Source organism: Podarcis bocagei, assembly GCF_964188305.1.
Source record: "Podarcis bocagei genome assembly, chromosome: 8".
NCBI lineage: Eukaryota > Metazoa > Chordata > Lepidosauria > Squamata > Lacertidae > Podarcis > Podarcis bocagei.
Genome location: NC_138133.1, coordinates 19,691,693 through 19,707,872, shown reverse-complemented (window position 1 = coordinate 19,707,872; position 16,180 = coordinate 19,691,693). Strand labels below are relative to the sequence as shown.

The 16,180-nt window shown below is 47.9% G+C and overlaps 1 long non-coding RNA gene across 1 annotated transcript; it reads left to right on the top strand.

Annotated features, from left to right (window-relative positions):
• The first annotated feature begins 4,308 nt into the window (after positions 1 to 4,308).
• LOC308593986 lies at positions 4,309 to 15,734 on the top strand. Its single transcript, XR_014011190.1, has 2 exons — positions 4,309 to 4,560; positions 15,410 to 15,734. It is a non-coding gene; the product is annotated as an uncharacterized lncRNA (long non-coding RNA).
• The last annotated feature ends 446 nt before the right edge of the window (positions 15,735 to 16,180 follow it).

Here is a 16,180-nt window from a genome sequence, read left to right as displayed (position 1 = left end):
AAACAGCTTTAGGGGGAGGGTAAATAAAATAGGGGGAGGGTAAATAAAATAAAATAAAATAAAATAAAATATATTTTCTCCCTGCTTATTTAACTTATATGCAGAATTCATCAAGCGAAAGGCTGGGCTGGATGAATCCCTAGCCGGAATTAAGATTGCCGGAAGAAATACCAACAACCTCAGATATGCAGATGACACAACCTTGATGGCAGAAAGTGAGGAGGAATTAAATAACCTTTTATTGAGGGTGAAAGAGGAGAGTGCAAAATATGGTCTGAAGCTCAACATCAAAAAAATCGAAGATCATGGCCATTGGGCCCATCACCTCCTTGCAAATAGAAGGGGAAGAAATGGAGGCAGTGAGAGATTTTACTTTCTTGGGCTCCATGATCACTGCAGATGGTGACAGCAGCCACAAAATTAAAAGACGCCTGCTTCTTGGGAGAAAAGCAATGACAAACCTAGACAGCATCTTAAAAAGTAGAGACATCACCTTGCCAACAAAGGTCCGTATAGTAAAAGCTATGGTTTTCCCAGTAGTGATGTATGGAAGTGAAAGCTGGACCATAAAGAAGGCTGATCACCGAAGAATTGATGCTTTTGAGATTATGGTGCTGGAGGAGACTCTTGAGAGTCCCATGGACTACAAGAAGATCAAATGTATCCATTCTTAAGGAAATCAGTCCTGAGTGCTCACTGGAAGGACGGATCCTGAAGCTGAGGCTCCAATACTTTGGCCACCTCATGAGAAGAGAAGACTCTCTGGAAAAGACCCTGGTGTTAGGAAAGATTGAGGACACAAGGAGAAGGGGACGACAGACGACGAGATGATTGGATAGTGTTCTTGAAGCTACCAGCATGAGTTTGACCAAACTGTGGGAGGCAGTGGAAGACAGGAGTGCCTGGCGTGCTCTGGTCCATGGGGTCACGAAGAGTTGGACACGACTAAACGACTAAACAACAACAACAACAAATAAAATAGGTGTTGTCCTAAATAAAGAAGCCCTCAAGTGGGCAAAAAAGAGTGCCTCCTTGCTCAACTCCTTTGAGGAACAAGGCTCTATGTTGTGTGCCCATCATACAATTTTCCTGCTTGCATCCCATTGCCTTTTTTCTCTAGTCACTTGTATGGGTTAGGGAAAGAGAGTTGCCAATCAGTTCAACCTCAAGGGAGGGCACAGAACTGCAACCGTTAAAACAATATGCTAGGGAAAAGTGAGATCATTTTTGCATCAGGGAGCAAAACAGCTTGAGAGACTGCCCTAATTTTATGCTGCATGTTGTGTCTGCCACTCCCCAGAGTGCTTATCACCTGATGAAGTAGGCCATTGCCTATAATAACTCAGATAACATATAAGGCAGTTTAGTCTCCAAGGTGTCTCAGCACTTTTCCATGAAGGTGTCATATCCAGCCTGTAATGACATAAACACTGATTTTCAGGACAGATCGCTGGCTAATTGTTGAGATTCATTTGCACCAAGCAATTCCTCACATTCCTCACATTCAGAGAGACTATAGCTGCTTGTTGCCTCATGATAACCTTATACAGTGGTACCTCGGGTTAAGTACTTAATTAGTTTCGGAGGTCCGTTCTTAACCTGAAACTGTTCTTAACCTGAAGCACCACTTTAGCTAATGGGGCCTCTTGCTGCTGCCACATCGCCGGAGCATGATTTTTGTTCTCATCCTGAAGCAAACTTCTTAACCCGAGGTACTATTTCTGGGTTAGTGGAGTCTGTAACCTGAAGTGTATGTGTCAGGGGTTCAGGAGCAGAGGCAAGGGCAAGGGAGGAAACAGAGAGCGAGGGGGAGGAGGCAGAAGAAAAGATGAGTGATGACGACGACCCGAGATCTCCGAGCCTTTCCAGTGAATCAGAAGATTCACAGAAAGGAGCACCAGTGGTCAGGGCAAGGGGGGAGCCTAGGGGGACACCCCAGGAAGATAGAGCCAGAGGGGACTCCGAGGGGAGCAGTTGGAAATCGGGACCAGCGTCACAGCCAGAGAGCAGGGAAGAGGAAGAGCGCCAGAGATCAAGCGCTGGCAGCTCGCAACAGGGGGGAGGGCACGAGTCAGGAGTGGCCACACCTCCATCGGGGAGCGAAGAAACGGTCAGACGGAAAGTGGAAGGTTGGGCGCGCGCGCCAAGTTCAAATGCACAGGAAAGTGACGCAGTAGGCAGCCAGGAGAGGGAGCCAGGTCCTAAAGCCCGGCGCAAGGAGACAGGGAGTTCCGGGGGGTCGGCGTCAGAGGAATCCCGGAGGGAGGAGACCCCGGGGGGCTGAGGGACCCAGAGGAGAGCAGTCAGGCGGAAAAGGTGGAGCAGGGCTAGGATATTAAGTTGGTGCACAAGGGGCGGAGACTCAGACGGAGCTTCGCCGATCTAGCCATTAGACGTAGAGTTGCACGTAGCAGCTTGAGAATGGAAACTGTAACTCAATAAAGACTTTTACTTAATGACCGCTGGCTAGCGTGATCCTCTGTGAGCTAGGATCTTGAAGCAGCTCTGACAGTAAGCTCCGTCTCCTAAAAAATTGTGGGCATCTACAGCCTCGAGGAGAGGAGAGAAGCAGGTGCCTACTAGCTAGCTCACAAACGGCAGACAACATGACGGCTGAGCAGCAGATAGAGGAACTCAGAAAAGCAGTGTCACAACTGAATGCCGAGGCTCTCGCATCCAGGAAGAGAGAGGAGGAGGCAGCTGCCGCCTGCAGGAATCTCCAGGTCAGGTTGGACATGCTTACGAAGCACGGGCAACTGACACCCAAACAGGAGGGGATTGGGTTGGCGAGACGAACAGGCGGGCTGGTCTCTCACTTCGATGGGAACCTGCAGCAGTACCCCAACTTTAGAGCAGATGTAATGTGCGCACTGGAACTGCTGAATAAAGACTTTAGAGATGAGCAAGAGAAAGTGGGGTTCATCATGTCCCATTTGCATGGGGAAGCTAAAGCATGGCTGCGCAATTTGTGGAGGGATAAGGATCCGGCGCTCCAAAATGCGGATGCCTTTATTAAAGCGATGGATGGGTGTTTCTTATCAAGCATTGACGTGGATCTTGCTCGGCAGCAGATACATGGACTGAGACAAGGAAGGGCCAGCGTAAGGCAGTATCATGCCCGCTTTTTCGCTTTGGTCAGTGCTTTGGAATGGGACAGGGATTCGGCTCCTGTAAGAGACCTGTTTTGGGAGGGATTGCACGGCTCTGTGAAAGATGAAATTGCGAGGGGGGAGAGACCCCGGACCACGCAGGAGATCGTTCAGAGGGCGCTAGCCGTGGGGGTGCGGCTGGAAGAACGTCCGTGGAGCAGGGACGAAGGGCGTGGAGGGCGCGAACCAGCCAGGGGCTCCTCCTTCCTTCCCAGAGAAGCAGCGCGTGCGCAATCCACGCCTCCACAAGGAGGAGGTGGGGAACCTATGGAGGTTGGAAGTGCAAGGGCTCAATCAGCAGCCAGAGCCCTAGCACCGACAACAGTGAAAGCGAAGCCTCCTAGAGGGAACAGGAAGTGTTACATCTGCAAGGAGCCAGGGCATATGGCGAAAGAGTGTCCCCGGAGGCTCCACAAGCACACTGCAGCCTCAGCAATGGTAACTGCAGCAACGCAACAAGGAGGACCACAGCAGGGAAACGACGATGTCTGGCTGGAGGAAGAGGCAATGGGGCCCAGCCAGACGTGTCACTAAAGAAGTCCCCGGAGATTTCACAGCCCATGGACCCCCTCCCGCCCAAACCGGTAGTGAGGCTCACCGCATCGCTCCAGCTGCCCAATGGAATCACCATGGACGTGCCGCTCACCATTGACTAAGTAGTATGTGTGCAACTTTTTAGCAACCACAGTTGTTTAAGGAAAGAAACCTGGGCACAGATTAGAAGGAAAGCAAAGTGAAGAGGATGCAGGACAGAGACTTCCAGAGCTGTCTTTGAATTGTTAATAATAATGATGGTGATAATAATAATTTATATAGCATCTGTCAGGGTGCTGTCAGTGGCTCCCAGCTGGTTGCACAGAAAAGTATAAAGAAAAGGAAAAGTTTCTTACAGTTCTTTTTTCATTTCAAACTTTACAGAGAGAGGCTATAGAACCCAGCCTCTTGGATGGCGTTGTCCCGAGAATCTCCACTCCAACCCCCACCTCTCCCACTTCTTCATCTTCATCATCACCTACTCTACGGGTGGCACTAAGTCCCCTCTGCCCAGTCTCTGACAATTAGTGGAAGCAGGTTTTCAGATTATACAATTAGTGGAATTAGTGGACAATTAGTGGAAGCAGGTTTTCAGATTATACAAAGCTCTTCTTCAGGCTTTGATTATGAGAGCAAAAAAATAAACATCCAATAGTCTAGATAGAAACCACTGAGTAGTCAGGCTGATGGTTACTTGGTTGCAGAAGTTTACTGGCCATTGCTGTTGGCATGGAGATAGTCTAGGTTGAATGCAAATATGCCATTCTGATGTCATGTGTGATGTCACAAAGAGGATCTGCTTTAAGTCTTGGTAAAGCCAAAAACAGTTAACAGTCAGACTGCATCTCAGCCCTGTCAAGATGGATCTCCATAACAGGTGATGAATAGTTTTATTTGGGGGACATATTAACTTTTACTATTGGGGGAAAGTTTTATATTAGTTTGCCAGTTTGTAACCCAGCAAGTTGAGGCCAATAGATATACATTCGCAACCCTGTACCCATCAAATAATCAACTTTATTGGTGACTTTGGGATGGATTCATACAACCACATTTCCTTTCTCAAGAAAGGTTGGAAGGTATGTAATTTGAATGGCTATTGCTCTCTGCTCCCTGCTGTCAGGGTGCTGTCAGCATTGCCCAGAATAGTATAAAAACAAGGAAAAGTTTCATACAGTCCTTTTTTATTTCAAACTTTACAGAGAGAGGCTTTAGAACCCAGCTTCTTGGAGATTCCTGAGTAAATCTCCACCACCCACTTCCTCATTCACCAACCTCATCACCTCCTCTATGGATGCCACTAAGTGCCCTCTGTCTTAAGCTGTTTGCTCTCCTACTTTTAAGGCTTGCCAGATTCTGGGAGATGGTAGGTCTGGGATGCTTTCTAGTGACAAGATGTCAGCCAGGAGTTGCTCTGGCTCTCCCATGATTTCCCAACTTTTCCCCTCATCTACCTCTGAGCTGCTACCTCCCTCAAACCCCTGTTGTAAATCTATACTATCTTCCTCTTCCTCCTCCCTGGAAAGGTCAGGATGGGGAGGCAGTCTCCACCACTTCTCCTTCTCTGCCCAGCCCTTGACATCACAACTATAGCATCATGGCTAAATAATAATTTATATAGCATATTTAGCTCTCTTGAGTCACTCTTGTGGGGTTGAATGGCACATCGGAACACTGTGATGGAAGCCAGAGCACACCAAAATGCCGTTTACCTTCCCACCACAGTGATACCTATTTATCTACTCGCACTGGTGTGCTTTCAAACTGCTAGGTTGGCAGGAGCTGGGAGAGCAATGAGAGCTTACTCCGTCAGGGGATTCGAACCATGCCAACCTTCTGATCGGCAAGCCCAAGAGGCTCAGTGGTTTAGCCCACAGCACCACCCGCATCCCTACTATCTTAATCTGTATTTTAAATTGTGCCGGGCGTGGCAACGAGATCGCACTGGCCTATCTGAATGTGATGGTTCTGAATCCCTGACGGAGTACTCTCATTACTTGACACTCTTGTGGGTTGAATTGCCGTTTACCTTCCCACCACAGTGACTGTTTTCTACTCGCACTGTGATTTTATAGTTAGCTGCCCTGAGCCTGGCTCTGGCCGGGCTCAGGGCGGCTAACAACACTAAAATAGTGCAACATTATAAAACATCATAAGAATTAATTAAAATCAAAATTGATGGCAACCATAAACTAAAGTATTGTAAAGATTGCCAAAGGAGGGAGTCAGGCTGTGCCCTAACCAAAGGCCTGGTGGAACAGCTCTGTCTTGCAGGCCCTGCGGAAAGATGTCAAGTCCTGCAGGGCCCTTGTCTCTTGTGACAGAGCGTTCCACCAGGTTGGAGCCGCAGCCGAAAAAGCCCTGGCTCTAGTTGAGGCCAGCCTAACCTCTCTGTGGCCTGGGACCTTCAAGATGTTTTTATTTGAGGACCGTAAGTTCCTCTGTGGGGCATACCAGGAGAGGCGGTCCCGTAGATACGAGGGTCCTAGGCCGTGTAGGGCTTTGAAGGTTAAAACCAGCACCTTAAACCTGATCCTGTACTCCACCGGGAGCCAGTGCAGCTGGTATAGCACCGGATGAATGTGATCCCGCAGCGAAGACCCCGTAAGGAGTCTCGCTGCGGCATTCTGCACCCGCTGGAGTTTCTGGGTCAGTCTCAAGGGCAGCCCCACGTAGAGCGAGTTACAATAATCCAGTCTGGAGGTGACCGTCGCGTGGATCACAGTGGCTAGGTCAGGGCGAGAGAGGTAAGGAGCCAACTGCTTAGCTTGGCGGAGATGAAAAAATGCCGCCTTTGTTATAGCTGCAATCTGCGCCTCCATGGAGAGGGAGGTATCGAAGATTACACCCAAACTCTTAACGGACGGTGCTGGCACTAATTGCACCCCCGCAAGAGATGGGAGTTGCCCCCTCAATCCCATATCGTCCCGTCCCAGTCAGAGGACCTCTGTCTTCGAAGGATTTAACTTCAACCGGCTCCCACGTAACCATCCAGCCACAGCTTCCAAGCATCTGATCAGTGTGTCTGGGGCCGAGTCAGGATGGCCATCCATCAACAGATAGAGTTGGGTGTCATCAGCATACTGATGGCAGCCCAGCCCAAAACTCCGGACAAGCTGGGCGAGGGGGCGCATAAAGATGTTAAAAAGCATCGGGGAGAGAATCGCACCCTGAGGCACTCCACACACCAAGGAGTGGCGGGATGACAGTTCCCCCCCAAGCGCCACCCTCTGTCCCCGACCAGAGAGAAACGAGCGCAGCCATTGAAGGACTGTGCCCTGGATCCCCACGTCGGCGAGGCGGTGGTCCAGAAGTTCGTGATCAACCATGCCGAAAGCTGCTGACAGATCTAGAAGAATCAGCAGCCCCGACCCGCCTCGATCCAGCTGTCTACGAAGATCATCTGTTAGGGCGACCAGAGCCGTCTCGGTCCCATGACCAGCGCGGAAGCTGGACTGGAATGGATCCAGAGCCGATGTTTCATCCAGAAACCTACCAAGCTGTTCAGCAACCGCTCTCTCAATCACCTTACCCAGGAATGGAAGATTCGAAACTGGGCGGTAATTGGATAGATCTAAGGGATCTAATGATGTTTTCTTTAAGAGCGGATGCACCACTGCCTCCTTCAGTTCCCCTGGGAATGTCCCGGTGCCAAGGGACAAATTGATGATATCCCCCAGGGGGGCCCGCACCTCGTCTAGACACGCTCTAATCAGCCAAGACGGGCACGGGTCGAGAGGACAAGTGGTGGGCTTTCCAGCTTGGAGGAGTCTGTCCACATCGGCTGGGGATACCCGGTCAAAGTGGTCCAATACTGGACCCGAGGACAGTCGAGGGGCCTCCAGTTCCTTTATTGTATCCAAATTGGCAGGGAGGTCATGGCGGAGCGACAGGACCTTCTCCGCAAAAAAGCTCGCAAATGCCTCACAGCTGTGTGTCGAATTGTTATTTAAATTTGGCTGTCCTTCGAGGGACGTTAAAGACCGAATTATACTAAATAATTGTGCCGGGCGAGAGCTAGCGGATGCAATGGAGGCCGAGAAGTAGGACTTCTTAGCGGCCTTCACTGCCATCTCGTAGGTTTTCATAAAAACCCTGTAAGATGTTCTTGAGGCTCCGTCACGGGCACCCCGCCATACTCGCTCTAGCCGTCTGAGGTCCCGCTTCATTTTCCGGAGCTCCTCAGTAAACCAGGGAGCCCGGTTTTTGCGGGGTCGCAGAGGGCGCTTAGGTGCGATCTGATTGATGGCTGCCAGGAGCTGGGTATTCCAGCCCTCAACAAGCTCAGTCAATGAGTCGCCAGGGGGAGAAAGGTCCCGCAAGGCTTGACGGAATCTATCAGGGTCCATCAGCCTCCGCGGGCGAGCCCAAATCGGCTCACCACCTAAGCAGGGTGGGGGTGGAACGTCAATCCTGGCTTTCAGAGCGTAGTGATCAGACCATGGCACCTTCATCGAAGGAAACATGATCACATCTATACCACCGCCAAAGATCAGATCCAGCGTGTGGCCTGCTTGATGTGTGGCGCCCGAAACAAACTGGGAGAGCCCTAGTGTCGCCATGGAAGACACCAGGTCCAGAGCCTGTGAGGAGGGAGTGGCATCGGCATGGATGTTGAAGTCCCCCAATACCAATAGGTTAGGGAACTCCAAGGCCCAGCCGGCCACCGCCTCCAATAGGCCTGACAGGGTGGCTGCTGGTGCGCTAGGTGGCCGGTACACCAGCCAGACAGCCAAGCTCACCTCGGAGCCCCACACTAGGCCAACACATTCAATGCCGGGGATCGATGGCGGTGGTAGAGCCCTGAAAGAACAATCTTCCCGGATTAATAGTGCCACCCCTCCCCCCCCGGCCCACAGTCCGTGACTGGTGGAGGACGGAAAAACCCGGGGGCGCCATCTCTCGTAAGGTAACAGTATCCCCTTCGCGCACCCAGGTCTCCGTCACACAAGCCAGGTCGACCCCCTGCGAGATGATGAAATCTCGCAGGGTGGCGGTTTTGTTGCCTATAGACCTGGCATTGCACAACACCAGTGACGGAGGTGAGTAATCCTTGCTCACCCTACCCTCGTCTCTCGGGATGGGGCGCAGATTGGAAGGGGTACGAGCATATCCGTATCTCGATCCCCTTCGCCTATGACATCTGCCCCCACCGCCATACCTCCCTCGCCCCTCCACAGTAGGAATCCCAGGCCTCATACTCGCCTCCATTTACAAAATATAAAAGCAAGCAAACAAACAAAGAAACAATTACCCCAAAACAAAACCAATCCCCACCCCACTCAACAACCATCCCAACCCAAAATAAAACAAAACAAAATAAAAATACATGGATAAAAAACCACCGTTTCTGGTGATACAACAAAGTAATAAGTAAAAACACTTTTAAAACACTTTAAAAAATATAAAACGTTTAAACATTTGCTGCCGCAGCAGCAGTGTCCTTAGAGTTGTGGTGGTGGTGAGTATGGGGGCCGCCCCCAGGCCCAAGGTGGAGAATGGGCTTGCAGGGGGAGCGGTCCTCCCCAAGACTCATTGGCAGAAGAACAGCAGCGATGTCCCGAGGCCTCCTTGGAGCCTTATATGCTGAGGTGGAGTATGGGGCCCGCCCCCAGGCCCAAGGTGGAGAATGGGCTTGCAGGGGGAGCGGTCCTCCCCAAGACCCACCGAGAACGCGGCAGCAGCGATGTCCCGAGGCCTCCTTGGAGCCTTATATGCTGAGGTGGAGTATGGGGCCCGCCCCCCAGGCCCAAGGTGGAGAATGGGCTTGCAGGGGGAGCGGTCCTCCCCAAGACTCACCGGCAGAACAACAGCAGCGATGTCCCGAGGCCTCCTTGGAGCCTTATATGCTGAGGTGGAGTATGGGGCCCGCCCCCAGGCCCAAGGTGGAGAATGGGCTTGCAGGGGGAGCGGTCCTCCCCAAGACTCACCGGCAACGCGGCAGCAGCGATGTCCCGAGGCCTCCTTGGAGCCTTATATGCTGAGGTGGAGTATGGGGCCCGCCCCCAGGCCCAAGGTGGAGAATGGGCTTGCAGGGGGAGCGGTCCTCCCCAAGACTCACCGGCAACGCGGTATTAATGCAGTACACCTTTATAGAGTTATAATTCCATTTTTGTTCCGACACTCACTGGTGAAAATCTATTCACTTCTTTATTTAAATCTCAGATATTAGCCTGAATGTGTGTGTGTGTGTGTGTGTGTGTGTGTTCAGTACTAATATGAAATCTGCTTCCAGTGTTGACACAACTTTTTGTAAGACTAAACTTTTCCCATCATGCTTCTTTCTATCATTTCATCTTGCTGCTTGTTATACGGAAAACAAGACTGACAAGTGGTGTCTCATAAATCAGCCAACTTTGTGTACCTGTTCCCCATGCGCTCTGCACCACTGGCAGACAGCTCCAGTCCTACAGAAAATGCGAAATGATTTTGACTTATTTTCAGCTAGGAAAAGCACAGCTAATTTATACTGTGGTGACATGTGTTCCTGAGAAATTACACGACTGCATTCCAGTGGATAGACATAACTTGTCACTTCAGCTGCCGTGCAGACCTAAACTAGAGTGACACGCCAGCTTGACATAAATACTGTATTGTGTTTGACTGATGTGTACCTGTATATCCTTTGCTTAATGAAAAATGGCAAACAGCCACAGCGAAGGTTGTTTAGGGTTCAGTAAGTTTTTAGTAGGAGGGAATTAAAGGTGAGCGGCTTGAACTCTGCACTTAACTTTTGGAACAAGCCAACAGTAGCTATGCATCCAGTTCTATTATATGCTGTTATCCTTGACAAGCATGGCATTGAACCCAGGTACTTTGGGATGAAACAGGTTTTGACTTTAGATTATGCAAGTGTCCCTCAAGGTTTTTCGCCATTCAGTTACACTGAGTTCTGGGTAGAAATGTTGATGCTAACTTTCACAACATGGAGATTACAGTGTGAGTGGGCTTGCATGTTCCTATGACCCTTGCAAACGAAGCCGTCAGGAGTTTCATACTCCCAGCAGGGTCACCCAAGGCAGTAAGTTCAAAGGGGAGGAGCTAGACAAAGAATGATCCAAGAAGTCCTCAACGGCAGAACAGGCAGATGATAACAAGTGGTATGTTACAACGGCTGTGAAGGCGGATGAAGGCTGCAGCAGATCAGAACATACTGGTCATCGTGATACTCATGCCATCGGAATAGAGTCTTACTGCGAAAACTGTGCGTTGGTCAGCGTGCACTGATCTACACACATAAAACAAATTCACACACAGACATCTTCCAAAAACCCATCCCAGACTCAAACCCCCAATTGTCCCATGGTGATTGGCAAATGGTAACGGGGGCAGGGTCATGAAATCTGGAAGCCCATAGTCATGAACTGGCACATGGGTGGTAGATACAGATTCAGTTGCTCTGACTCAGGGAATGAGGCAGCTGAGCAGCTGTATCCATGACTGAGCGACCCTACTTAGGATCCAGTCTGCTCCCAAAAAGGGGGAGGGGCTAGAAAAGGCCCTAAACATAGTCTGCCTTCCTTTACAATCTTACTCAGCTACGAGTGATCGCCAGAGAAAAAGAGAAGATATTGGGGTAGGGAATGTTTTTTCAGTTCAAAGGCCACATTGCCTTCTGGACAACTTTCTCAGTGTCACATGACATGGGTGGGTGGGGACAGAGGCAAAACTGGGTGGAGCAATGCATGTGGATTTTATTTCCGTACTGTAGACAAGTCAGGGAGTCAGTGATCTGAGCCCTGGGATGTAGCCTTGGAAAATGCCCAACCATGGCAACCCCTGCCCCTAACTTAAATCCAATTGATTTCAATGGGTCTACTTTGGTTGGCACCCATCTGCCTCAGGAGACAATGAAGGAGTGCGTTTCTGGGGATGAAGTTAACTGTTGGGACTATTGGAAGGTTACAGCACCTCCCTTGCTACACTGGCTGCCCTGCTTACCTGTCTGTTTCCATGCATAGTGCAATGTGCTGGTCTCATTAAGCAAAGGATATAATGTATAAATATACATATACATCTATACACTTACACATTAATGTATAAATATACATAGAATCCAGAATTAGGTCTGCTTAAGCAGCTGGCTATAGGGAACATACCACTTCCTTGCAAAATGCTTGTCATCACCAATAAAGCCCTACACAGCCCAGGTCCAAGTTATCTGAAAGATAATATCCCCTCATATGAAGCTGCCTGGGGTTTGAGATCTTCAGGGGAGGGCCTTCCCTCAGACCTGCCACCCTCACGAGCATACATGGTGGGGAGGACAGGCCTTCTTGGTGGCGGCTCCCAGACTTTGGAACTTCCTCCCCAGAAAAGCTGGACTGGCTCCTACCTTGCAGTCCTTTCACTGGCAGGTCACAATTTTCTTGTTCCAATAGGCTTTTGGGATTGACTACTTTCAATTAAAGGGATCGTGCTATGCTGTTTTCATTGTAATTATTGGTACATTCGTACCAATAATTATTGGTACAACTAAAACGTATATAGTTTTAATTCTCTCAATGCTGAATTGCATTTTAATGATTTATTTTTCTATGTTTTTAGCAGTTCTTGTTTTTATCTGTAAGCTGCCTTGCATCCCAACTGCGGAAAAGGGGTGATGTATATATATATATGTGTGTGTGTATATATATATATATATATATATATATATATATATATATATATGCTTTCGTAGATTTTCACAGGTACAGGAATGCAGGTTTTGGTGTCTTCGGGTGTCTTCCTGTGTAAGAGTTGGGGTGTCTAGGCGAACACGAAACGTCGCCTAGACACCCCAACTCTTACACGGGAAGACACCCGAAGACACCAAAACCTGCATATATATATATATATATATGTGTGTGTGTGTGTGTGTGTGTGTGTGTGTGTGTGTATAATATCATCATTACACCCCAGGAATCAAAACTTTGGGAAATGTTGGTATAGCTGCAATTTTGATGACAGACAGTTGAAAAGTCAACTGTGGCTATTTAACATGTCTCAAGGAGAACTTTATAGCATGATAGCTGCTGTTAACTGCTACACAATAAAATTTAATTGAACATTCACCAAAAGGTTAGGAAGTTAGTCAAACTGTAACTGCTGCAATTATCACCCTACCCTGTAGTCATGAACTGAAGGCAAAACAGTTTTTGTGTGCAAGATAAACTGAAGGAGCAATGGAAGTTTCTAGATGGCTTTCAGGGTTTATACTTTGCTGCTTAGGAAAATATTTCAGTGTTTTCATTTGCAGGATTAAAGTTCCGCAGATTCAGTGTTTATGAATGAAGTTTTGTATTTAATTAGCAGCAGTAATGCAGCTGTTGCATTAAGCCGAGGAGGGAACATTTAAAACTTGTTTTGTTTTAACATATAGATTATGGGGATTCAATGTAAGTGAATAAAGATACACAATGAAACAAAAATATTGACTTTGATTATATACTTACTGACTCTAGATACCTTATGGTGTTGGCATGGGATTTAGGGTTGCCAACTGACTGGATAAGAATAGATTCACCTAGTCTAATTTTCTCCCTTGCAACTCATCTGCAGAGAAAAGCAGATGAGCAAATAAGATGCATATTCATAGCATGGAGATAACTCCCTATAACATATTTACACAAACTGCTGCTAAAGCATAGGAACATGCATTTTGGTAACAACCTATCCTCATCAAAAAGATGATATGCATCAATAGAAGAGAGGACAAAAGAGGATATACATGTGCACAACATTTCCTATGCTAATTTTTATGTTTGCATATTACCCATGTGCCTTTTAGTCTGCTGACCAGGTAGTTCAAGGCTCCTGCTCTTTCTCCTGATGGTTATCTTTGGAACTGACAGCCCTTCAAATAAAGGATGGTCCTTTATAAAGTAGGGCAACTCTAGCAGGAATTCACAAGCAGGCCACCAAGCCCCCTTGGGAGAATTAGATCTTCTGTGTTTCATGATTGATTTGAGATTATATTTGAGAACATCTCAATATGTGTGTGTCATGACCCTCTAGATCAGACTCTCCTTCCTCAGGAGATGAAGTTGAAGATTCTGAGTGCAAGGGGGAATTGGCCTCAGGACCAGCCCCAGGTATACATATCCAATCAGAAGCATTTGCAGAAGAGGAGCCCAATGTGCCATTATATCTCTGGCCTGGGGATGTTGTGTTGCCATTCTCCACTCAGAAGGCTTAGTGGAACCATAATCTCCTCTACTCTTACTGAGTCATTCATTGCTAAAGCAAGCTGGGCCCCTTTAACTGAAGAGGCTCCACTTACCAAAGGTAGCATTAGCAACTGGAATAGTTACCTCTCCTACTGAAGGTTCAGTTTGAGGATGACTACTGCTGAAACAGTAAGTCCGTATAGTAAAAACTATGGTTTTCCCAGTAGTGATGTATGGAAGTGAGAGCTGGACCATAAAGAAGGCTGATCACCAAAGAATTGATGCTTTTGAATTATGGTGCTGGAGGAGACTCTTGAGAGCCCCATGGACTGCAAGAAGATCAAACCTCTCCATTCTTAAGGAAATCAGCCCTGAGTGCTCACTGGAAGGACAGATCATGAAGCTGAGGCTCCAATACTTTGGCCACCTCATGAGAAGAGAAGACTTCCTGGAAAAGACCCTGATGTTGGGAAAGATTGAGGGCACAAGGAGAAGGGGATGACAGAGGACGAGATGGGACAGTGTTCTCGAAGCTACCAACATGAGTTTGACCAAACTGCAGGAGGCAGTGGAAGACAGGAGTGCCTGGCGTGCTCTGGTCCATGGGGTCACGAAGAGTTGGACACGACTAAACGACTAAACAACAACAACTGCTGAAACAACACCAAACCTTTGCACTTGTGGAGGTGGCAGCCAAAACCCTTCAGGGAGCTGTCCAGGTTACTTCTGAAACCTCAGCTCTGTACCTCTGAGGCCCTTTCTCAGAATGAGGGTTGGGGAAAGAAGATAAAAAGGCAAAGTCTGCACTTAGTTATTTTCTTTATAGACAGGTATACAATTACCTCACAGATTAAGGGGTAGACAACAGTTGCTTAAGTCTAAATCTATAACTAATCAGCTTCTCTTTAACAATAGTTGCTATTAGAAACCAGCTTCTTAACCCTCTGCAATTCTAAAGCAATCAAGGTAAAGTGGGAGACAGTGAGGAAAAGTGAATGAACGTGGTTCGTTGCTGTGCCCCTGCACAAAGAACAAAGTGTCTATGGTTTCATACAAGCAAACAGATAAAGCATGTCATTGTTTATCTGGCAACTAATCGAAAACTGGAGACCCTAGTACCACTGCCCCATATCACCTCCTCAGAATACCCCTGCCATAAATAGTGGGTGGCGCTGTAGTCTAAACCACTGAGCCTCTTGGGCTTGCCAATCAGAAGGTTGGAGGTTTGAATCCACACAATGGGGTGAGTTCCTGATCCAGTTCCTGCCTACCTAGCAGTTCGAAAGCACGCCCGTGCATGTAAATAAATAGGTGGCAGGAAAGTAAAAGGTGTTTCCATGCACTCTGGTTTCCGTCACGGTGTTCCATTGTGCCAGAAACGGTTTAGTCCTGCTGGCCACTTGACCCGGAAAGCTGTTTGAGGACAAACGACGGTTCCCTCCGACTGAAAACGAGATGAGCGCCAGAACCCCATAGTCGCCTTTGACTGGACTTTACCTTTACCTCTTTTTTCTTCTTCTTCTTTGCTTACCTTTGCCATAAAACTAGTCATTGACCATGAACTTTGTCCTTTTCCAGGTTCTCCTATGTAAGATAATCTAGGATGGGCAGGTCTGCAGTGATTGAAGGCATTCTGGAACATTCTGCAGGATCAACAAATGGCTCCATTGTTAACCCTAACATAAACTTGCACAGCAAGAAAGGCTGCAGGGATTTATGCAAGATTCAGTTCTGCTGCTCTGAACTTTATATAAACAAAGCTGTCTGATATAGTGCTCCTGTATGCCACCATCCTAGATCTGATGAGTCTTGATGAGAAAATGTAATACACATTACGTTCCCTGGAAAGTAATATAGGGAAAAGTAAATCAAGGTAAAGAAATAAACAAAAACTCCAAAGAGCTTTCAACAATGGAAGTAGCTTAATATAGTGGAACAGTGGATGGTCACATCTCCATTTTTATTTAGAGCAAACCTACATAAGTAGTGACCTAGCAAGCCACCCACGAGCAGACAACTCACCATGAGTGAGTGCAGGCATAAAAAGGCTTCTTTGTTATCTAGGTGGGGGTACAGGGCTGCAAGTCAATGCCTGCCTTAACCAAGGTTCTCACACAAATATGCAGGGGTGGCTAATCTTTTTTAAAACACACACACACACACACACACACACCTTTTTATCTATTTGATTCCCCACCAACTGTCAAAATATGTGGGATCTTGTTTGGCCAGAAAAACTTGTTCGGGGGCACATGGATCGCCTTGAGCCAGAGTTTAACCACCCCAATTTAGTATCTATTATTCTAAATATTACTAAAGCTGTGTATCAGGGACTGGACTGAGGAGGAA